The sequence below is a fragment of the Neovison vison genome, chromosome 6, assembly GCF_020171115.1.
Source record: "Neovison vison isolate M4711 chromosome 6, ASM_NN_V1, whole genome shotgun sequence".
NCBI lineage: Eukaryota > Metazoa > Chordata > Mammalia > Carnivora > Mustelidae > Neogale > Neogale vison.
In genome coordinates, this window is record NC_058096.1 from 168,376,342 (window position 1) to 168,400,811 (window position 24,470).

The 24,470-nt window shown below is 43.7% G+C and overlaps 1 long non-coding RNA gene across 1 annotated transcript; it reads right to left on the minus strand.

Moving 5' to 3' along the window:
- Nucleotides 1-14,251: 14,251 nt before the first annotated feature.
- Nucleotides 14,252-18,776, minus strand: LOC122910604. Its single transcript, XR_006385253.1, has 3 exons — nucleotides 18,735-18,776; nucleotides 14,635-14,678; nucleotides 14,252-14,265 (listed from the first exon to the last, which is right to left on the minus strand). It is a non-coding gene; the product is annotated as an uncharacterized LOC122910604 (long non-coding RNA).
- Nucleotides 18,777-24,470: the final 5,694 nt, after the last annotated feature.

Sequence of the window (24,470 nt, forward strand, 5' to 3'; positions counted from 1 at the left end):
GCTCACACACAAAGGTTCTCTCTTCATCACTCAGTCCTGTATCTTTTCCTTGTTTGAGTGGGATGTCCTATCCATCGTATTTATGCTTGGAATCCATCACTTTGGTTGGTTTTGTTTTGTTTTGTGATTTGTTTTGCAATCTCATTACCACATGGCACTTAAGTGAGAGAGAATTTCCTCCTGTAGTTAATCCAGAGTACTCTTCCATGATAAGTTCTTCTTCTTCTATTTTATTGAGGATGGTGTGGGGCCAGAGGTGGCTGTCCCTCCTAGATCTACTCCACAGTGGTGATCTTATAGCCAGGGCCAGGACATTGTCTGTCCTGGCTACACTGTCCTGAAAAAGGGAGACCAGATAATAGGGCTTTTGACAACTTGGAGGCAGAAGAGGAGAGGGATATTAGTCATACTGTATCCAAGGAAGATTCCTCTGACCCCTTCCTCCTCAGCTGCCCAGCAGATACTCTTAGATCAAAGTGGGAGTTTGGAACATGCTACAGTGTTTGAGCACTTAAAGCCCTCAGAAGAAAGTTTTTCTGGACCAATACCTTTCTTTCCCTGAGACACTAGGGAAAAACCACATAGCGTAGTGAGCTGTCATTTGTATTAGTCTCTATTTAATCTCTCAGCTCGTTAGAGACATTTACTCAATATGGCGCCAAACAAGGATATTGCATACCATTACTATGCATTGTGATTACCCTACCTGAATGGGATTGAGAAACGTGCGAGCCCTCCTGCGAGTGAGACCTAAAGAGAGAGAGAGAACATGAGTACTATCCTACTAGAAAAGGGAAGATGAACTTAACTTGGGGAGAGATGGGATGTCTTCCTGCATGCTACAATCAAAAACAATCTCCAGTGGGCCCCATGGAGGATCTGGAAGACACAGAAGAAGTGTCAGTACATTGCTTGCGGTGCTCAGGAATTATCGAGGGAGATCTGCTTGATGTGAACACAGATGTGCAGTGAGTGAGTGTGATGGGTTAACAAGTGAGGACTGAGCGGTTACTGGTCCCACCTATGGGGAGGCCGAATAAATGCAAAGCAGAGTAGTATGAAAGAGGTGAGAAACAGAGCTTTTCCTTTTTTTTTCCCAATTTATTTATTTTCAGAAAAACAGTATTCATTATTTTTTCACCACACCCAGTGCTCCATGCAAGCTGTGCCCTCTATAATACCCACCACCTGGTACCCCAACCTCCCACCCCCCTGCCACTTCAAACCCCTCAGACTGTTTTTCAGAGTCCATAGTCTCTCATGGTTCACCTCCCCTTCCAATTTACCAAAATTCCCTACTCCTCTCTAACGCCCCTTGTCGTCCATGCTATTTGTTATGCTCCACAAATGAGTGAAACCATATGATGATTGACTCTCTCTGCTTGACTGATTTCACTCAGCATTTCCTTTTTTTAAGCAAGGGGCTCAAATCAGTGTAAAATAGCCAAGTGAAGTCCGGACAATCTAACAGCATGCATTGTTTCGATGACAGAGTCCCGAGATGCATCCTACCCAGTGAAAATTCTCCCTTCTGCATCCTACACAGTGTAAATTCCCCCTTCTGCATCTATCAAAGGACTATTTCAACTTCCATGTCTGAAGGCTTTTTCTTGTTTGATTGGGATGTCCTATCCATCGAATTGATGCTTTGAATCGTCTGTAAGTGTTATGCTCAGGAGTGGTAATTTCATTCAGAGTTCTTTGTAGCCATTCCGACAATTTACCCACGATCCCCAATTTTCACCAGGTTGAAAATACCTCTGGACCCATGAATAAAGAGCTCCAACTTCCCGCCTGCCTTTAGCCCTTGGTATCTCTGCTCTCTTTCCCTGGGACTTGGCCTAATCTGTATAAGGTCTGTCAGAGGAATCCTACACTATAGGCCTTTCTCTGCCTGCAAGCTCCCGCTGTGATTCATGCTGCTAGGCACCTCGGAGTAGAGATCGTGTTTGTTGCCCTAGGGGAGATCCCTGACATATCTATTTGTCAATACTGAGAGAATATCAAATCGCAAGGAATGCGCTGTCGTGTAAATCATGCCCTGAGAATGCCTAGAAATACATGGATGTGGTTGCACTGATTGTAAAGAAAAAAAAAAAGCTCCACAGCCAAGTAGAAAGGGGTATTCCTAGGAAAACCTGGAGGTGTATCTCATGAACACTTTCTGTACTACCTGTTCAGCCTTATGTTGATCTAAACAGGTTCTGGATCCTATCCAGTAAATGATAAAGGTTGGATACAGTGAATCAGGGTGAGCTCTGCATCGCTCTATATTCCAGATTCAGATAAGTTCTCTGATTGACCTAAAGAAGTTGTTTCTTTGATCCTAATATTTTAAATGTTTCAGTGTTCCAAGACTCATGGAATATGCACCACAGCCAGTGCTCCATGCACTAAATGCCCTTCCTAATACCTAGCAGCAGGCTAAACTATCCCTCCATTCCCTCTCTTCCACGATCCTCAAGTTGTTTCTAAGAGAACACAGTCTCTCATGCTTTGTCTGCCCTTGTGATATTCCACAAGTCACTTTAACTTTACTGTTTCCAGTAAGATTGAATACGACCTTCAGATGAATACTAGCACCCATGGACTTGGTAAACTCAAATTCGTTCCCAGGAAATTACCGAAAAGTGGCCATCCCTTTGGTTGTATTCTTTTCTTCAATCTCATTACCATATGGTACTTAAGTGAGAGAGAATTTCTTCATGTAGTTGATCCAGAGTACCCTTCCATGACACCTTCTTCTTCTTCCTCTATTTTATCCAGGATGGTGTGGGGCCAGAGGTGGCTGTCCCTCCTAGATCTCCTCCACAGTGGTGATCTTATAGACAGGGCCAGGACATTGTCTGTCCTGAAAAAGGGAAAACAGAGAATAGGGCTGTTGACATGTTGGAGGCAGAAGAGCAGAGGGAAATTAGTCTTACTGCATCTACAGGTGAGTCCTCTGACGCCTTCCTCCTATGCTGCCCAGCATATACTCTTGGATCAAAGTGGGAGTTAGGAAGATGCTACAGTGTGTGAGCAGTTAAAGCACTCAGCAGAAAGTTTTTCTGGACCAATAAATTTCTTTCCCTGAGACTTTAGAATACCAACCACACAGCGCAGTGAACAATCATTTGTATTACTCTGTTTAAACTCTCAGCTGGTTAGAGACATTCATTAATATGGCACCAAACAAGGATATTGCATACCGTTACTATGCATTGTGATTCCCTTACCTGAATGGGATTGAGAAACCTGCAAGCGCTCTTGGGAGAGAGATCTAAAGAGAGAGAAAGAGAGAGGGAGAGGGGGGGGGGACAAGATGGCGGGGTACTAGGAAGAGGCGTCTTTTCAGCTGGTACCCCAAAGTGAGCTGATTACCTACCAAAGAACTCTGATCACCCATGAAATCAGCCTGAGATCAGAATTATACACGTCTGGATCTCTACAGGGGCAGAAGACGCCAGTGAGCAGGTAAAGCGGAATGGGAACAGCGGACTGATATCGGAAGATAAACAAAAGGGGGAGGGAGCCACCAGAGGCGACCGGTGCAAAAGTAATACCCCGATACGAGCGAGAGTGCCCTGCGTCTGGGGACCAGCAGTAACTCGGAGACTGGTTGAAAGCACTCCAAAAGAGCAAAGGATCGCGGGGGCAAACTGTGGGAATCGGGGCGGCTAGGGACAGGGGCTTGAGTCCCCGGTCCCAGACGGCCTCCCCGGCGCGGAGGCAGAGAGAGTGCGGCGGGGGAACCGGCTCCTGGTCCCTAAGCCGCCAGCGTGCCCCAGAGCGCGGGGTTCCGGCTCCTGTGAGGGGATGGGAGCCGGTCTGCAGAACGCACGCTAGCCCTACCACAAAGCTTGAGATGCGCGTGCACGTCGCTCCAGCTCTCCTGGGTTTCTAAGGCCCTGGGGCGCTTCTTGACCTGGGCCATTGTTTCAAAGTCTAAGCCTCGCGCCCGCGAAACTCTTCCCCGGACAGAGGCGCGCAAAAGCCCAGCCTGCGGCTTACGGACCAGCGCCCCGTTCTCAGTGCCCCAGACGCGCGCCCGACCCACAGCCGCCTCTGAAAAGAGGTGCGTGCAAGCCGGGCACTCCCAGCCCCGGCCAGCGGCAAAATCTCAGTGTGCGATCGCTGCTTGGAACCTCTCTGGCGGTCAGGAGCTCCCAGACAGCCGCCACTGCCTTGGCTTTGGGGACGAGCAAAAGATCCTGCGCCCCCAGGGTCTTTAACTTGGAACCTGCACTGCCAGCATCCAAGGGGGAATTTATTCAGCTTCTGCACCCAGACTGAGGCTTCTGAGACGGAGATCAGGAAGTGTTCCAGGGTGCACCTTGACTGCACCAGAGTTGATACATCCAGCTACATCTGTTCAGTCTTCTCCCACCAAAATGACTAGGAGGAGGAATGCCCAACAGAAGAAAAATACAGAGGATGGACCTTCCGCAACAGAGCTAACGGCTATCAACATAGACAATATGTCGGAAAGAGAATTCAGGCTAACAATTATCCAGGCAATAGCTAGGTTGGAGAAAGCCATGGATGACCAAACAGAATTGATTAGAGCCGAACTGAAAGCGACCAGACAGGATGTTCACAATGTTAGGGCGGAGCTTAAAGCTACCAGGGAGGAGGTCCACAATGCTCTCAATGAGTTCCAATCCAATCTAAACTCTCTCAAAGCTAGGGTAACTGAGACAGAAGATAGAATTAGTGATCTGGAAGACAAACAGATAGAGAGAAAGGATCAGGAGGAAGCCTGGAACAAACAGCTTAGATCCCACGAAAGCAGAATTAGGGAAATAAGTGATGCCATGAAGCGTTCCAACGTCAGAATTATTGGAATTCCTGAAGGGGAGGAGAAAGAAAGAAGTCTAGAAGATGTCGTGGAACAAGTCCTTCATGAAAACTTTCCGAATCTCGCGAATGAAACCAGCGTTCATGTACTAGAGGCTGAACGGTCTCCACCCAAGATTATACACTCCAAAAAAACATCACGACACCTGATAGTCAAATTGAGAAATTATAATTGTAGGTATAATCTCTTGAAAGCTGCCAGGGCAAAGAGGCTCCTTACTTACAGAGGGAAGCCCATCAGAATAACGTCAGACCTGTCCACAGAGACCTGGCAAGCCAGAAGAGGCTGGCAAGATATATTCAGGGCACTAAATGAGAAGAACATGCAGCCAAGAATACTTTATCCAGCAAGACTGACATTCAAAATGGATGGAGAGATAAAGAGTTTCCAAGACCGGCAAGACTTAAAAGACTATGCAACCACCAAGCCGATACTGCAGGAAATATTAAGGGGGGTTCTATAAAAGAGGAAAAATCCCAAGAATAGCATTGAACAGAAATATAGAGACAGTCTACAGAAAGAAAGACTTCAAAGGTAACTCGATGTCAATAAAAACGTATCTATCAATAATCACTCTCAATGTGAATGGCCTCAATGCACCCATAAAACGGCACAGGGTTGCAGATTGGATAAAACGACAGGACCCATCCATATGCTGCCTACAAGAGACCCATTTTGAACCTAAAGATACACGCAGACTGAAAGTGAAGGGGTGGAGAAGCATCTTTCATGCCAATGGGACTCAAAAGAAGGCTGGGGTAGCGATTCTCATATCAGATAAATTAGACTTCAAACTAAAGACTGTAGTCAGAGATACAGAAGGACACTACATAATCCTTAAAGGGACTATCCACCAAGATGATCTAACAATTGTAAATATCTATGCTCCCAATATGGGAGCAGCCAATTACTTAAGAAAACTGTTAATCAAGATAAAGAGTCATATTGATATGAATACACTAATCGTAGGTGATCTTAACACGCCTCTTTCAGAATTAGACAGATCATCGAAGCAGAAAATCAATAAAGAAACAAGAGCATTGAACGACACATTGGACCAGATGGACCTCATAGATATATACAGAACATTCCACCCTAAAACAGCAGAATACTCATTCTTCTCAAGTGCACACGGAACCTTCTCCAGAATAGACCACATACTGGGTCACAAATCAGGACTCAGCCGATACCAAAAGACTGAGATTATTCCCTGCATATTCTCAGATCACAATGCTTTGAAACTGGAGCTCAATCACAAGGAAAAGTTCCGAAGGAACTCAAACACCTGGAAGCTAAAGACCACCTTGCTTAAGAATGCTTGGATCAACCAGGAGATCAAAGAAGAACTGAAACAATTCATGGAAACCAATGAGAATGAAGACACTTCGGTCCAAAACCTATGGGATACAGCAAAGGCGGTCCTAAGGGGAAAATATATAGCCATCCAAGCCTTGCTCAAAAAAATTGAAAAATCCAGAACACACCAGCTGTCTCTACACCTTAAAGAACTGGAGGATCAACAACAAATCAAACCAACTCCACACATAAGAAGGGAAATCATCAAGATTAGAGCTGAGATCAATGAGGGAGAAACCAGAGATACAGTAGAACGTATCAATGAAACTAGAAGCTGGTTTTTTGAAAGAATCAATAAGATCGATAAGCCACTGGCTACACTAATCCAAAAGAAAAGAGAGAAATCCCAAATTCATAAAATTATGAATGAAAGGGGAGAGATCACAACTAACACCAAGGAAGTAGAAACAATCATCAGAAGTTACTACGAACAGTTATATGCCAATAAGCTTAGCAACCTTGATGAAATGGATGCATTCCTGGAAAAATATAAACTACCAAAATTGAACCAGGAAGAAATCGACAACCTGAATAGACCGATATCTAATAACGAGATTGAAGCAGTGATCAAAAATCTCCCAAAAAACAAGAGCCCAGGACCTGACGGATTCCCTGGGGAATTCTACCAAACCTTCCAAGAAGAAATAACACCTATTCTCCTGAAGCTGTTTCAAAAAATTGAAGCAGAAGGAAAACTTCCAGACTCTTTCTATGAAGCCAGCATTACCCTGATCCCCAAACCAGGCAAGGACCCTACCAAAACGGAGAATTTCAGACCAATATCACTGATGAATATGGATGCTAAGATTCTCAACAAGATCCTAGCCAACAGGATCCAACAGCACATTAAAAAGATTATCCACCATGATCAGGTGGGATTCATCCCTGGGCTACAAGGATGGTTCAACATTCGTAAATCAATCAATGTGATACAACAAATTAATAGGAGAAGAGAGAAGAACCACATGGTCCTCTCAATTGATGCAGAAAAAGCATTTGACAAAATCCAACATCCGTTCCTGATTAAAACGCTTCAAAGTATAGGGATAGAGGGAACATTCCTGAACCTCATCAAATCTATCTATGAAAGACCCACAGCAAATATCATCCTCAATGGGAAAAAGCTTGCAGCCTTCCCGTTGAGATCAGGAACAAGACAAGGATGCCCACTTTCACCACTCTTCTTCAACATAGTATTAGAAGTCCTAGCAACAGCAATCAGACAACAGAGAGAAATAAAAGGTATCCAAATTGGTAATGAAGAAGTCAAACTCTCTCTCTTCGCAGATGACATGATTCTTTATATGGAAAACCCAAAAGACTCCACCCCCAAACTACTAGAACTCATACAGCAATTCAGCAGCGTGGCAGGATACAAAGTCAATGTGCAGAAATCAGTGGCTTTCTTATACACTAACAAGGAAAATACAGAAAGGGAAATTAGAGAATCGATTCCATTTACTATAGCACCAAGAACCATAAGATACCTGGGAATAAACCTAACTAAAGAGGTAAAGGATCTATACTTGAGGAACTATAGAACACTCATGAAAGAAATTGAAGAAGACACAAAAAGATGGAAGACCATTCCATGCTCTTGGATCGGAAGAATAAACATCGTTAAAATGTCTATACTGCCTAGAGCAATCTATACTTTTAATGCCATTCCGATCCAAATTCCACCGGCATTCTTCAAAGAGCTGGAGCAAATAATCCTAAAATTTGTATGGAATCAGAAGAGACCCCGAATCGCTAAGGAAACGTTGAAAAACAAAAATAAAGCTGGCGGCATCACCTTACCTGATTTCAAGCTTTATTACAAAGCTGTGATCACCAAGACAGCATGGTACTGGCATAAAAACAGACACATAGACCAGTGGAACAGAGTAGAGAGCCCTGATATGGACCCTCAACTCTATGGTCAATTAATCTTCGACAAAACAGGAAAAAATATACAGTGGAAAAAAGACAGTCTCTTCAATAAATGGTGCTGGGAAAACTGGACAGCTATATGTAGAAGAATGAAACTCGACCATTCTCTTACACCGTACACAAAGATCAACTCAAAATGGATAAAAGACCTCAACGTGAGACAGGAATCTATCAGAATCTTAGAGGAGAACATAGGCAGTAATCTCTTCGATATCAGCCACAGCAACTTCTTTCAAGATACGTCTCCAAAGGCAAAGGAAACAAAAGCGAAAATAGACTTCTGGGACTTCATCAAAATCAAAAGCTTCTGCACAGCAAAGGAAACAGTCAAAAAAACAAAGAGGCAACCCACGGAATGGGAGAAGATATTTGCAAATGACAGTACAGACAAAAGGTTGATATCCAGGATCTATAATGAACTCCTCAAACTCAACCCACACGAAACAGACAAACACATCAAAAAATGGGCAGAAGATATGAACAGACACTTCTCCAATCAAGAAATACAAATGGCTATCAGACACATGAAAAAATGCTCATCATCATTAGCCCTCAGGGAGATTCAAATTAAAACCACATTGAGATATCACCTTACACCAGTTAGAATGGCCAAAATTAACAAAACAGGAAACAACATGTGTTGGAGAGGATGTGGAGAAAGGGGAACCCTCTTACACTGTTGGTGGGAATGCAAGTTGGTGCAGCCTCTTTGGAGAACAGTGTGGAGATTCCTCAAGAAATTAAAAATAGAGCTTCCCTACGACCCTGCAATTGCACTCCTGGGTATTTACCCCAAAGATACAGATGTCGTGAAAAGAAGGGCCATCTGTACCCCAATGTTTATAGCAGCAATGGCCACAGTCGCCAAACTATGGAAAGAACCAAGATGCCCTTCAACGGATGAATGGATAAGGAAGATGTGGTCCATATACACTATGGAGTATTATGCCTCCATCAGAAAGGACGAATATCCAACTTTTGTAGCAACATGGACGGGACTGGAAGAGATTATGCTGAGTGAAATCAGTCAAGCAGAGAGAGTCAATTATCATATGGTTTCACTCATTTGTGGAGCATAACCAATAGCATGGAGGACAAGGGGCGTTAGAGAGTAGTAGGGAATTTGGGTAAATTGGAAGGGGAGGTGAACCATGAGAGACTATGGACTCTGAAAAACAGTCTGAGGGGTTTGAAGTGGCGGGGGGGTGGGAGGTTGGGGTACCAGGTGGTGGGTATTATAGAGGGCACAGCTTGCATGGAGCACTGGGTGTGGTGAAAAAATAATGAATACTGTTTTTCTGAAAATAAATAAATTGGGAAAAAAAAAAAAAAGAGAGAGGGAGAGGGAGAGAACATGAGTGCTATCTTACTAGAAAAGGAAAGATGACCTTAACTTGGGGAGAGATGGGATGCCTTCCTGCATGCTATCCTCAAAAACAAACTCCAGTGGGCCCCATGCAGGATCTGGAAGACACAAAGAAAGGGTCAGTACATTGCTTGCAGTGCTCGGGAATTATCGAGGGATCTCTGCTTGATGTGAACACAGATGTGCAGTGCGTGAGTGTCATGGGTGAACAAGTGAGGACTGAGCGGCTGCTGGGCCCACCTATGGGGTGGCCGAAAAAATGCAAAGCAGAGTAGTACGAAAGAGGTGCGAAACAGAGCTTTTCCTTTTTTAGCTAAAGGGCTCAAATCAGTGTGTAATAGCCAGTGTGAGGTCCAGCCAACACTAACTGCATGCCTTGATTCCATGACAGAGTCCCGTGATGCAGCCTACCCAGTGTAAATTCCCCCTTCTGCACCTATCGAAGGATTATTTCAACTTCCATGGGCTCACTCACACAGGTTCTCTCTTCATCACCCAGTCCTGTGGCTTTTCCTTGTTTGATTGGGATGTCCCATCCATCGTATTTATGCTGCGGAGAGGAGTCAAGATGGCGGAGAAGTAGCAGGCTGAGACTACCTCAGCTGGCAGGAGATCAGCTAGAGAGCTTATCTAAAGATTGCAAACACCTGCAAATCCATCGGCAGATCGAAGAGAAGAAGAACAGCAATTCTAGAAACAGAAAAACAACCACTTTCTGAAAGGTAGGACTGGCGGAGAAGTGAATCCAAAGCGACGGGAAGATAGACCCCCGGGGGGAGGGGCCGGCTCCCGGCAAGCAGCGGAGCAACGGAGCACAGAATCAGGACTTTTAAAAGTCTGTTCCGCTGAGGGACATCGCTCCGGAGGCTAAACCGGGGCAAAGCCCACACGGGGTCAGCGTGACCTCAGGTCCCGCGGGGTCACAGAAGGATTGGGGGTGTCTGAGTGTCGCAGAGCTTGCGGATATTGGAACGGGAAAGCCGGCTGCAGAGACAGAGCCGACAGTAAGCTCGCAGCTCGGAGTTGCCTTGAACCGGTCGCAAGCTCGGTGAGCTCAGAGCGCGGCCGGAGGTTAGGCAGACACGAGTTATTAGGAGCTGTTCGCTGAGGGCACACAGGGGAGCGGGGCCCCGGGGCTCTCGGCTCCTCTGGGCCGGAGACCAGGAGGCCGCCATTTGTATTCCCGTCCTCCGGAACTCTACGGATAGCGCTCAGGGAACAAAAGCTCCTGAAAGCAAAGCCGAGCAGATCACTCACCCCAGCCCCTGGTAAGGGCGGTGTAATTCCACCTGGGGCAAAGACACTTGAGAATCACTACACCAGGCCACTCCCCCAGAAGATCAACAAGAAATCCAGGCAAGACCAAGTTCACCTACCAAGGAGTGCAGTTTCGATACCAAGGAGAGAGCAGCAGAATTCCAGAGGAGGAGAAAACAAACCACGGAACTCATGGCTTTCTGCCTGTGATTTTTTAGTCTTGCAGTTAATTTATTTTTTTTTTCTTTTTCATTTTTTTTTCTCTTCTTCTAAAATTTTTTATGATTTTACCCTTTTCTTTTTTAACGTTTTTTAACTAGATTATCTAATATATATATATTTTACTTTTTTATACTTTTCTTTATTCATTTTCTTTTTTTTAATTCTTTTTTTTCTTTCTTTCTTTTTGAACCTCTTTTTATCCCCAAATCAGAAGAGATCCCAATCAGAAGAGATTGGGAGATCCCAATCAAAGGAGATCCCAATCAGAGGAGATCCCTCACCCAATCGTGAGGGGGGAGAAATCCCCCCTCACGATTTGGGATCTCTTCTGATTTGGTTAAAGCATATTTTCCTGGGATTGTTGCCACCCTTTTAGTATTTTACTTGCTCCTTCATATACTCTTAGCTGGACAAAATGACAAGGCGGAAAAATTCACAACAAAAAAAAGAACAAGAGGCAGTACCGAAGGCTAGGGACCTAATCAATACAGACATTGGTAATATGTCAGATCTAGAGTTCAAAATGACAATTCTCAAGGTTATAGCCGGGCTTGAAAAAGGCATGGAAGATATTAGAGAAACCCTCTCCAGAGATATAAAAGCCCTTTCTGGAAAATAAAAGAACTAAAATCTAACCAAGTTGAAATCAAAAAAGCTATTAATGAAGTTCAATCAAAAATGGAGGCGCTCACTGCTAGGATAAATGAGGCAGAAGAAAGAATTAGCGATATAGAAGACCAAATGACAGAGAATAAAGAAGCTGAGCAAAAGAGGGACAAACAGCTACTGGACCATGAGGGGAGAATTCGAGAGATAAGTGACACCATAAGACGAAACAACATTAGAATAATTGGGATTCCAGAAGAAGAAGAAAGAGAGAGGGGAGCAGAAGGTATACTGGAGAGAATTATTGGGGAGAATTTCCCCAATATAGCAAAGGGAATGAGCATCAAAATTCAGGAGGTTCAGAGAACGCCCCTCAAAATCAGTAAGAATAGGCCCACACCCCGTCACCTAATAGTAAAATTTACAAGCCTTAGTGACAAAGAGAAAATCCTGAAAGCAGCCCGGGAAAAGAAGTCTGTAACATACAATGGTAAAAGTATTAGATTGGCAGCTGACTTATCCACAGAGACCTGGCAGGCCAGAAAGAGCTGGCATGACATTTTCAGAGCACTAAACGAGAAAAACATGCAGCCAAGAATACTATATCCAGCTAGGCTTTCATTGAAAATAGAAGGAGAGATTAAAAGCTTCCAGGACAAACAAAAACTGAAAGAATTTGCAAACACCAAACCAGCTCTACAGGAAATACTGAAAGGGGTCCTCTAAGCAAAGAGAGAGCCTACAAGTGGTAGATCAGAAAGGAACAGAGACAATATACAGTAACAGTCACCTTACAGGCAATACAATGGCACTAAATTCATATCTCTCAATAGTTACCCTGAATGTTAATGGGCTAAATGCCCCAATCAAAAGACACAGGGTATCAGAATGGATAAAAAAACAAAACCCATCTATATGTTGCCTCCAAGAAACTCATTTTAAACCCGAAGACACCTCCAGACTTAAAGTGAGGGGGTGGAAAAGAATTTACCATGCTAATGGACATCAGAAAAAAGCAGGAGTGGCAATCCTTATATCAGATCAATTAGATTTTAAGCCAAAGACTATAATAAGAGATGAGGAAGGACACTATATCATACTCAAAGGGTCTGTCCAACAAGAAGATCTAACAATTTTAAATATCTATGCCGCCAACGTGGGCGCAGCCAACTATATAAACCAATTAATAACAAAATCAAAGAAACACATCAACAATAATACAATAATAGTAGGGGACTTTAACACTCCCCTCACTGAAATGGACAGATCATCCAAGCAAAAGATCAACAGGGAAATAAAGGCCTTAAATGATACACTGGATGAGATGGACATCACAGATATATTCAGAACATTTCATCCCAAAGCAACAGAATACACATTCTTCTCTAGTGCACATGGAACATTCTCCAGAATAGATCACATCCTCGGTCCTAAATCAGGACTCAACCGGCATCGTATTTATGCTGCGAATCGTCTGTAAGCATATGCTCAGGAGTGGTAATTTCATTCAGAGTTCTTTGTATCCCTTCCGACAATTTACCCACGATCCCCAATTTTCACCCGGTTGAAAATACCTCTGGATCCATGAAGAAAGAGCTCCACCTTCCCACCTGCCTTTAGCCCTTGGTATCTCTGCTCTCTTTCCCTGGGACTTGGCCTAATCTGTATAAGGTCTGTCAGAGGAATCCTACACTATAGGCCTTTCTCTGCCTGCAAGCTCCCGCTGTGATTCATGCTGTTAGGCACCTCGGGGTAGAGATCGTGTTTGTTGCCCTAGGGGAGATCCCTGACATATGTATTTGTCAATACTGAGAGAATATCAAATCGCAAGGAATGCGCTGTCATGTAAATCATGCCCTGAGAATGCCTAGAAATACATGGATGTGGTTGCACTGATTGTAAAAAAAAAAAAAAAAAAAAAAAAAAAAAGCTCCACAGCCAAGTAGAAAGTGGTATTCCTAGGGAAACCTGGAGGTGTATCTCATGAACACTTTCTGTACTAACTGTTCAGCCTTATGTTGATCTAAACAGGTTCTGGATCCTATCCAGTAAATGATAAAGGTTGGATACAGTGAATCAGGGTGAGCTCTGCTCGCTCTATATTCCAGATTCAGATACGTTCTCTGATTGACCTAAGGATGTTGTTTCTTTGATCCTAATATTTTAAATGTTTCAGTGTTCCAAGACTCATGGAATATGCACCACAGCCAGTGCTCCATGCACTAAATGCCCTTCCTAATACCCAGCAGCAGGCTAAACTATCCCTCCATTCCCTCTCTTCCACAATCCTCAGGTATTTTCTAAGAGACCACAGTCTCTCATGCTTTGTCTGCCCTTGTGATATTCCACAAGTCACTTTAACTTTACTGTTTCCAGTAAGATTGAATACGACCTTCAGATGAATACTAGCACCCATGGACTTGGTAAACTCAAATTCGTTCCCAGGAAATTACCGAAAAGTGTGCCACCCTTTTGGTTGTTTTTTATTTTTTTCTTCAATCTCATTACCATATGGTACTTAAGTGAGAGAGAATTTCTTCCTGTAGTTGATCCAGAGTACTCTTCCAAGATACCTTCTTCTTCTTCCTCTATTTTATCCAGGATGGTGTGGGGCCAGAGGTGGCTGTCCCTCCTAGATCTCCTCCACAGTGGTGATTTTATAGCCAGGGCCAGGACATTGTCTGTCCTGAAAAAGGAGAACAGAGAATAGGGCTATTGACAACTTGGAGGCAGAAGTGCAGAGGGAAATTAGTCTTACTGTATCCACAGGTGAGTCCTCTGACGCCTTCCTCCTATGCTGCCCAGCAGATACTCTTGGATCAAAGTGGGAGTTAGGAAGATGCTACAGTGTGTGAGCAGTTAAAGCCCTCAGCAGAAAGTTTCTCTGGACCAATACCTTTCTTTCCCTGAGACTTTAGGGAACCAACTACACAGCGCAGTGAACTATCATTTGTATTACTCTCTATTTAAACTCTCAGCTGGTTAGAGACTTTCACTCAGTATGGCGCCAAACAATGCTATTGCATACCGTTACTATGCATTGTGATTCCCCTACCTGAATGGGATTGAGACACATGCGAGCGCTCTTGCGAGAGAGACCTAAAGAGAAAGAGAGAGCGGGAGAGGGAGAGAACATGAGTGCCATCTTACTAAAAAAGGAAAGATGACCTTAACTTGGGGAGAGATGGGATGCCTTCCTGCATGCTATCCTCAAAAACAATCTCCAGTGGGCCCCTTGGAGGATCTGGAAGACACAAAAAAAGGGTCAGTACATTGCTTGCAGTGCTCGGGAATTATCGAGGGAGCTCTGCTTGATGTGAACACAGATGTGCAGTGTGTGAGTGTCATGGGTGAACAAGTGAGGACTGAGCGGCTGCTGGGCCCACCTATGGGGTGGCCGAAAAAATGCAAAGCAGAGTAGTACGAAAGAGGTGTGAAACAGAGCTTTTCCTTTTTTAGCCAAAGGGCTCAAATCAGTGTGTAATAGCCAGTGTGAGGTCCGGCCAACACTAACTGCATGCCTTGATTCCATGACAGAGTCCCGTGATGCAGCCTACCCAGTGTAAATTCCCCCTTCTGCACCTATCGAAGGACTATTTCTTTTTTTTTTCCAGAAATATTTTCCTTTAATAAAGATTTTTGCATATCATCCATTTTATAGGAAAGAATTAAAATGTTGTGTAAACATCCAGTAAATAAATTTTTACTATTTATCTTTCAGATGCTATACTTTTGCTTCAGAAACTCTGAGTACTCTCTGTATGCTTTAATTACGTCGTCACAACCTTTATGTCTTTCAAAAGTAGATTCTAAATAGGTCGCCTCCCCAGATAAGCCTGATTCAAATTCAGCAGCAGCTTCCTTTGCTGCTCTAGTTATAGTTTCTTCCAACTCCTGATGCGCCTGAAATTAGTCAAATATTATTTATAATGTTCAAGTTAAACAAGAGACATTACTGTAGGAATTACATATATCTTATGAAATGTGAACTTAAAATAACACTATTATGTCCTCCATGTTGTTATGCTCCACAAATAAGTGAAACCATATGATAATTGACTCTCAAGAGGAAAAGGGAGTTGAGGGAAATTGGAAGGGGAGATGAACCATGAGAAACTATGGCGGGGGGGTGGGAGGTTGTGGTACCAGGTGGTGGGTATTATGGAGGGCGCGGCTTGCATGGAGCACTGGGTGTGGTGAAAAAATAATGAGTAATGTTTTTCTGAAAATAAATAAATTGGAAAAAAAAGAAATTGAAATAAAATTATTTAAAAACCCGAGTTGATAAAATGAGAAATTAGTTGAAATGGAAAAAAAAAAGAAAATTAAACTAGAAAGATTAAGGAGCCATGAGTCCTATATAGTATTTTCCCCTAGCACTAGAGTTTTGCAGTTCTCTGTGATTGTTTAAAGTTTATCCTAGCGCTAAGTTCTTGCTGATTTTCTGGGGGAGGAGCCTTTGAGCTTTAGCTGATTCTTGGAGGTCTTCACCCTGGTGGTATTGCACTGCCCTTGCCAGGGGGGCAGGCTAAGTAAGGGCTTCCAGATTCCTCTTTGTGGCTTTTGTTCCCTGATGGTTTTCCACACCACTTGAGAGGATTAGAATGAAAATGTGAGCCTCCCAGTGTCCAGCCCTAGAGCTGAAAGTGGGCACACTCCACTCTTCAGTGTGCCCTCAAAGAAAATCTGTCAATCACTCTTGTCTCCCTGGTTTCTGTATGCACTCTCTGCATGCCCAACCTTTGAGCATTTTTATCTCAGCCATGCTACCCCCTTTGGAGTTTCCAAACTTTGCAGTCTCCTGTGGCATACATTCATGCTGCTCCTCCAGGGGAAGGGAGGGAGGTCTTGCCTTGGATTTTCTGTGTGTTGGGCCCTTACTCTAAGAGCAGTTACCCAACGGGATGGGGTTTGTGGTTAATGGCAACACTGAGCTGAAAGCCCCCTCCTCTGCTCTTTGATTGCAGCTGGCTTCCCTGCTGAAACACCTGGGAACTCTCCCATACTCAGGCACCCCATTCTTTCTGTGACCCCGGGGATCATGAGATCAGGCAGTTCTACTGAGGATTCCGACCTACTTCTCCACCTGAGTGCTTTTCAAAAAGGGATGTCTCTCATCAGATTAGACTTATAAAAGTTTCAGTTGGCACGCCACTACTATATCACTTTCTGATAGGCAGTTTATGCACCCCACCCCACCAACAGTTTATCTTCCTATGTATCACCTTGGATTCACTTCTCCATGCCACACCTCCTACCTTGCAGAACGTGGTCACTTTTCTATTTGTAGAATTATAACAGTTCTTTTCTTAGATCTCAGGTTGAGTTCACAGGTGTTCAGAATGATTTGAAAACTCTAGCTGAATTCCAGGGACTGGACAAAACTATGGTCCCCTATGCCTATGCCATATTCCTCCTCTTCCATAAATTTTGTATATTTAATAGACCAATATTAACTGTACTTTTTATCAGATTTATCTAAATAGCATTACTTGTATTTCTTCTGTTACCTAAGAATAAAATAAGTAGGGGTTTCTTTTATTTATGTGATTATCTTTCCATTTAAGTAATCCCTAACTTAGTCTCAGGTAGTGGTTTTTTTATATTAAAAATTTTAATATTAGTTTCTTTTCAGTGTAACAGAATTCATTGTTTGTTCACCACACCCAGTGCTCCATGCAATCCATGCCCTCCATAATACCCACCGCCTGGCTCCCCCAACCTCCCACTCCCAGCCCCTTCAGGACTGTCGGATTGTTTTTCAAAGGACTATTTCAACTTCCATGGGCTCACTCACACAGGTTCTCTCTTCATCACCCAGTCCTGTGGCTTTTCCTTGTTTGATTGGGATGTCCCATCCATCGTATTTATGCTTCCAATCGTCTGTAAGCGTATGCTCAGGAGTGGTAATTTCATTCAGAGTTCTTTGTATCCCTTCCGACAATTTACCCACGATCCCCAATTTTCACCAGGTTGAAAATACCTCTGGACCCATGAAGAAAGAGCTCCACCTTCCCACCTGCCTTTAGCCCTTGGTATCTCTGCTCTCTTTCCCTGGGACTTGGCCTAATCTGTATAAGGTCTGTCAGAGGAATCCTACACTACAGTCCTTTTTCTGCCTTCAAGCTCTCGCTGTGATACATGCTGCTAGGCACCTCGGAGTAGAGATCGTGTTTGTTGCCCTAGGGGAGATCCCTGACATATGTATTTGTCAATACTGAGAGAATATCAAATCGCAAGGAATGCGGGGTCGTGTAAATCATGCCCTGAGAATGCCTAGAAATACATGGATGTGGTTGCACTGATTGTAAAGAAAAAAAAAAAAAAAGCTCCACAGCCAAGTAGAAAGTGGTATTCCTAGGGAAACCTGGAGGTGTATCTCATGAACACTTTCTGTACTACCTGTTCAGCCTTATGTTGATCTAAACAGGTTTTGGATCCTATCCAGTAAGTGATAAAGGTTGGATACAGTGAATCAGGGTGAGCTCTGCATCGCTCTATATTCCAGATTCAGATACGTTCTCTGATTGACCTAAAGAAGTTGTTTCTTTGATCCTAATATTTTAAATGTTTCAGTGTTCCAAGACTCATGGAATATGCACCACAGCCAGTGCTCCATGCACTAAATGCCCTTCCTAATACCCAGCAGCAGGCTAAACTATCCCTCCACTCCCTCTCTTCCACGATCCTCAGGTTGTTTTTAAGAGTCCACAGTGGCCACGGGGTGGGAGGTTGGGGTACCAGGTGGTGGGTATTATAGAGGGCACAGCTTGCATGGAGCACTGGGTGTGGTGAAAAAATAATGAATACTGTTTTTCTGAAAATAAATAAATTGGGAAAAAAAAAGTAAAAATACTGGCAGCTACAGCAGTATTCAAAAAAAAAAAAAAGACCACAGTCCTCATGCTTTGTCTGCCCTTGTGATATTCCACAAGTCACTTTAACTTTACTGTTTCCAGTAAGATTGAATATGACCTTCAGATGAATACTAGCACCCATGGACATGGTAAACTCAAATTCGTTCCCAGGAAATACCGAAATGTGTGCCATCCCTTTGGTTGTTGTTTTTTTTTTTCTTCAATCTCAATACCATATGGTACTTAAGTGAGAGAGAATTTCTTCCTGTAGTTGATCCAGAGTACTCTTTCACGATACCTTCTTCTTCTTCCTCTATTTTATCCAGGATGGTGTGGGGCCAGAGGTGGCTTTCCCTCCTAGATATCCTCCACAGTGGTGATCTTATAGCCAGGGCCAGATCATTGTCTGTCCTTAAAAGGGAGAACAGAGAATAGGGCTGTTGACAACTTGGAGGCAGAAGAGCAGAGGGAAATTAGTCTTACTGCATCTACAGGTGAGTCCTCTGACCCCTTCCTCCTCATCTGCCCAGCAGATACTCTTGGATCAAAGTGGGAGTTAGGAAGATGCTACAGTGTGTGAGCAATTAAAGCCCTCAGCAGAAAGTTTATCTGGACCAATACCTTTCTTTCCCTGAGACTTTAGGGAACCAACCACACAGCACAGTGAACTATCATTTGTATTACCCTCTGTTTAAACTCTCAGCTGGTTAGAGACATTCACTCAATATGGCGCCAAACAAGGATATTGCATACCGTTACTATGCATTGTGATTCCCCTACCTGAATGGGATTGAGACACGTGTGAGCGCTCTTGCGAGAGAGTCCTAAAGAAAGAGAGAGAGAGAGAGAGAGAATATGTGTGCTATCTTACTAGAAAAGGAAAGATGACCTTAACTTGGGGAGAGATGAGATGCCTTCCTGCATGCTATCCTCAAAAACAATCTCCAGTGGGCCCCGTGGAGGATCTGGAAGACGCAAAAAAAGGGTCAGTACATTGCTTGCAGTGCTCGGGAATTATCGAGGGAGCTCTGCTTGATGTGAACACAGATGTGCAGTGTGTGAGTGTGATGGGTGAACAAATGACGACTGAACGTCTGCTGGGCCCACCGATGGGGTGGCCGAAAAAATGCAAAGCAGAGTAGTACGAAAGAGGTGCGAAACAGAGCTTTTCCTTTTTTAGCCAAAGGGCTCAAATCAGTGTGTAATAGCCAGTGTGAGGTCCGGCCAACACTAACTGCATGCCTTCATTCCATGACAGAGTCCCGTGATGCAGCCTACCCAGTGTAAATTCCCCCTTCTGCACCTATCGAAGGACTATTTCAACTTCCATGGGCTCACTCACACAGGTTCTCTCTTCATCACCCAGTCCTGTGGCTTTTCCTTGTTTTATTGGGATGTCCCATCCATCGTATTTATGCTTCGAATCATCTGTAAGCGTATGCTCAGGAGTGGTAATTTCATTCAGAGTTCTTTGTATCCCTTCCGACAATTTACCCACGATCCCCAATTTTCACCAGGTTGAAAATACCTCTGGACCCATGAAGAAAGAGCTGCACCTTCCCACCTGCCTTTAGCCGTTGGTATCTCTGCTCTCTTTCCCTGGGACTTGGCCTAATCTGTATAAGGTCTGTCAGAGGAATCCTACACTATAGGCCTTTCTCTGCCTGCAAGCTCTCGCTGTGATTCATGCTGCTAGGCACCTCGGAGTAGAGATCATGTTTGTTGCCCTAGGGGAGATCCCTGACATATGTATTTGTCAATACTGAGAGAATATCAAATCGCAAGGAATGCGCTGTCGTGTAAATCATGCCCTGAGAATGCCTAGAAATACATGGATGTGGTTGCACTGATTGTAAAGAAAAAAAAAAAAAAAAAGCTCCACAGCCAAGTAGAAAGTGGTATTCCTAGGGAAACCTGGAGGTGTATCTCATGAACACTTTCTGTACTAACTGTTCAGCCTTATGTTGATCCAAACAGTTTCTGGATCCTATCCAGTAAATGATAAAGGTTGGATACAGTGAATCAGGGTGAGCTCTGCTCGCTCTATATTCCAGATTCAGATACGTTCTCTGATTGACCTAAGGATGTTGTTTCTTTGATCCTAATATTTTAAATGTTTCAGTGTTCCAAGAATATGTGGAATATGCACCACAGCCAGTGCTCCATGCACTAAATGCCCTTCCTATTACCCAGCAGCAGGCTAAACTATCCCTCCACTCCCTCTCTTCCATGATCCTCAGGTTGTTTCTAAGAGACCACAGTCTCTCATGCTTTGTCTGCCCTTGTGATATTCGACAAGTCACTTTAACTTTACTGTTTCTAGTAAGATTGAATATGACCTTCAGATGAATACTAGCACCCATGGACTTGGCAAACTCAAATTCGTTCCCAGGATATTCCTGGAAAGTGTGCCTTCCCTTTGGTTGTTGTTTTTTTTTTCTTCAATCTCATTACCATATGGTACTTAATTGAGAGAGAATTTCTTCCTGTAGTTGATCCAGAGTACTCTTTCATGATACCTTCTTCTTCTTCCTCTATTTTATCCAGGATGGTGTGGGGCCAGAGATGGCTTTCCCTCCTAGATCTCCTCCACAGTGGTGATCTTATAGCCAGAGCCAGGACATTGTCTGTCCTGAAAATGGGAGAACAGAGAATAGGGCTGTTGACAACTTGGAGGCAGAAGAGCAGAGGGAAATTAGTCTTACTGTATCCACAGGTGAGTCCTCTGACCCCTTCCTCCTCATCTGCCCAGCAGATACTCTTGGACCAAAGTGGGAATTAGGAAGATGCTACAGTGTGTGAGCAGTTAAAGCCCTCAGCAGAAAGTTTTTCTGGACCAATACCTTTCTTTCCCTGAGACTTTAGGGAACCAACCACACAGCGCAGTGAACTATCATTTGTATTACTCTCTATTTAAACTCTCAGCTGGTTAGAGACATTCACTCAATATGGCGCCAAACAAGGATATTGCATACCGTTACTATGCATTGGATTCCCCTACCTGAATGGGATCGAGAAACATGTGAGAGCTCTTGCGAGAGAGACCTAAAGAGGGAGAGCGAGAGAGAGAGATAGAGAGGGAGAGAACATGAGAGTTATCTTACTAGAAATGGAAAGATGACCTTAACTTGGGGAGAGATGGGATGCCTTCCTACATGCTATCCTCAAAAGCAATCTCCAGTGCGCCTATGGAGGATCTGGAAGACACAAAGGAAGTGTCAGTACATTGCTTGCAGTGCTCGGGAATTATCGAGGGAGCTCTGCTTGTTGTGAACACAGATGTGCAGTGCGTGAGTGTGATGGGTGAACAAGTGACGACTGAACGGCTGCTGGGCCCACCTATGGGGTGGCCGAAAAAATGCAAAGCAGAGTAGTACGAAAGAGGTGCGAAACAGAGCTTTTCCTTTTTTAGCCAAAGGGCTCAAATCAGTGTGTAATAGCCAGTGTGAGGTCCGGCCAACACTAAATGCATGCCTTGATTCCATGATGGGGTCCTGTGATGCAGCCTATTCTGCGTAAATTCCCCCTTCTGCACCTATCGAAGGACTATTTCAACTTCCATGGCTCACTCACACAGGTTCTCTCTTCATCACCCAGTCCTGTGGCTTTTCCTTGTTTGATTGGGATGTCCCATCCATCGTATTTATGCTTCGAATCGTCTGTAAGCCTATGCTCAGGAGTGGTAATTTCATTCAGAGTTCTTTGTATCCCTTCCGACAATTTACCCACGATCCCCAATTTTCACCAGGTTGAAAATACCTCTGGACCCATGAAGAAAGAGCTGCACCTTCCCACCTGCCTTTAGCCGTTGGTATCTCTGCTCTCTTTCCCTAGGACTTTGCCTAATCTGTATAAGGTCTGTCAGAGGAATCCTACACTATAGGCCTTTCTCTGCCTGCAAGCTCTCGCTGTGATTCATGCTGCTTGTCCCCTCGGAGTAGAGATCGTGTTTATTGCCCTAGGGGGGAATTCTTGACATATGTATTTGTCAATACTGAGAGAATATCAAATCGCAGGAATGCGGGGTCGTGTAAATCATGCCCTGAGAATCCCTAGAAATACATGGATGTGGTTGCACTGATTGTAAAAAATGTTCCACATCCAAGTAGGAAGTTATTCCTAGGATAAACTGGAGGGGTAGCTTATGGACACTTTCTTTACTCCATGTTCAAAATTTATTTTGATCTAAACAGGTTCTGAATCCTATCCAGTAAGTCATAAAGTTTTGATACAGTGATTCAGGGTGAGCTCTGCAAAGCCTTATATTCCAGATTCAGATAAGTTCTCCGATTGACCTAAAGATGTTTTTTCTTTCATCCTAATATTTTAAATGTTTCAGTGTTCCAAGACTCATGGAATATGCACCACAGCCAGTGCTCCATGCACTAAATGCCCTTCCTAATACCCACCAACAGGCTTACCTATCCCTCCACTTCCATCTTCCACGATCCTCAGTTTGTTTCTAAGAGACCACAGTCTCTCATGCTTTGTCTGCCCTTGTGATATTCCACAAGTCACTTTAACTTACTGTTTCCTGTAAGATCGAATACGACCTTCAGAACTATACTAGCACCCATTGACTTGGTAAACTCAAATTCGTACCCAGGGAATTACAGAAAAGTGTGCCATCCCTTTGGGGGTTTTTTGGGGGGTTTTTTGTTTGTTTGTCTGTCATTTTTTTTTTGCAATCTCATTACCATATGGTACTTCAGTGAGAGAGAATTTCTTTCTGTAGTTGATCCAGAGTACTCTTCCATGATACTTTCTTCTTCTTGTTTTATGTTATCCAGGATGGTGTGGGACCAGAAGTGGCTTTCCCTCCTAGATCTCCTCCACAGTGGTGATCTTTTTTTTCCAATTTATTTATTTTCAGAAAAACAGTATTCATTATTTTTTCACCACACCCAGTGCTCCATGCAAGCCGTGCCCTCTATAATACCCACCACCTGGTACCCCAACCTCCCACCCCTCCGCCACTTCAAACCCCTCAGATTGTTTTTCAGAGTCCATAGTCTCTCATGGTTCACCACCCGTTCCAATTTACCCAAAAGCACATACCCTCCCCAATGTCCATAACCCTACCCCCCTTCTCCCAACCCCCCTCCCCCCAGCAACCCACAGTTTGTTTCGTGAGATTAAGAGTCACTTATGGTTTGTCTCCCTCCCTATCCCATCTTGTTTCATGGATTCTTCTCCTACCCACTTAAGCCCCCATGTTGCATCACTACTTCCTCGTCATGAAAGAAATTGAGGAAGACACAAAAAAATGGAAAAATGTTCCATGCTCCTGGATTGGAAGAATAAATATTGTGAAAATGTCTATGCTACCTAAAGCAATCTACACATTTAATGCAATTCCTATCAAAGTACCATCCATCTTTTTCAAAGAAATGGAACAAATAATTTTAAAATTTATATGGAACCAGAAAAGACCTCGAATAGCCAACGGGATATTGAAAAACAAAGCCAAAGTTGGTGGCATCACAATTCCGGACTTCAAGCTTTATTACAAAGCTGTCATCATCAAGACAGCATGGTACTGGCACAAAAACAGACACATAGATCAATGGAACAGAATAGAGAGCCCAGAAATAGACCCTCAACTCTATGGTCAACTAATCTTTGACAAAGCAGGAAAGAATGTCCAATGGAAAAAAGACAGCCTCTTCAATAAATGGTGTTGGGAAAATTGGACAGCCACGTGCAGAAAAATGAAATTGGACCATTTCCTTACCCACACACAAAAATAAACTCAAAATGGATTAAGGACCACAGTGGTGATCTTATAGCCAGGGCCAGGACATTGTCTGTCCTGTCCTTAAAAATGGAGAACAGAGAATAGGGCTGTTGACAACTTGGAGGCAGAAGAGCAGAGGGATATTAGTCATACTTTTCCTTTTCCTTTTTTTACTAAAGTTCTCAAAGCAGGGTGAAATAGCCAATGCAAGATTCCGCCAACACTAACTGCATGCCTTGATTCCATGGGAATCCACGGGATTCCACAGGATTCCACGGGAATCCATGGGAAAACCAC